This window comes from Mastomys coucha, unplaced genomic scaffold, assembly GCF_008632895.1.
Source record: "Mastomys coucha isolate ucsf_1 unplaced genomic scaffold, UCSF_Mcou_1 pScaffold5, whole genome shotgun sequence".
Lineage (NCBI taxonomy): Eukaryota > Metazoa > Chordata > Mammalia > Rodentia > Muridae > Mastomys > Mastomys coucha.
Genome location: NW_022196911.1, coordinates 53968761 through 53969665, shown reverse-complemented (window position 1 = coordinate 53969665; position 905 = coordinate 53968761).

The window sequence follows — 905 nt, the reverse complement described above, 5'->3', positions numbered from 1 at the left end:
TCAGCTGTGTAAAGAGTTCATGTAAACAAAGCTCTGATCAAGCAAAACATGAGCATCAGCTCAGGTGTGTTCCATACCTCCTCCCAATCCATGTACCTCCATGGATGTGTGGAGGTGATTTTCCAAGCATTCAGCCATAACTACCCACCTGCTCTGATCTATGTTTCCACCTGGCTCCTTTGACTGACATTTTGTATGTGAGATTCATGCACATTGTCTATATATCTAACATATATCTTTATTTTTTTTAAGTTTTTTTATTTTTGAGTAGGGCATATTCATAAATATTCAGACATATAAAGAATTCAATGTATAGCAAGAAAATAAAACAAATTAAGTATGGGCAAAGAACCTAAACACGTATTTATCAAAAAAAAAAAAAAAACAAACCCATGCTGATTAGATGAAGGAAATACGCTCAAAATCAGCACTAGGGATAGATTTTAACACTGTTTCTTTTCAACTTCTTATTTATTCAGTTATTTTATTAGATATTTTCTTTATTTACATGTTATATGATATCTCCTTTCCCAGTTTCCCCTCCAAAAATAGAAAAAAATAAAATAAAAAACAAAAACAAAACCCTGTTCTCTTCCCTGCCTCCTGCTCACCAACCCACCCTCTCCTGCTTCCTGTCCTTGGCATTCTCCTACACTGGGGCATAGAATCTGCACAGGACCAAGGGCCTCTCCTCCCATTGATGACTGACCTGGCCATCTTCTACTATACACATGCTGCTGGAGCCATGAGTCCCCCCATGTGTACTCTTTAGTTGGTGTTTTAGTCCCTGGGATCTCTGAGGGTACTAGTTAGTTCATATTGTTGTTCGTCCTAAGGGGCTTCAAATCCTTCAGCTCCTTGGGTCCTTTCTCTAGCTCCTTCATTGGGGACCCTGTACTCAGTCC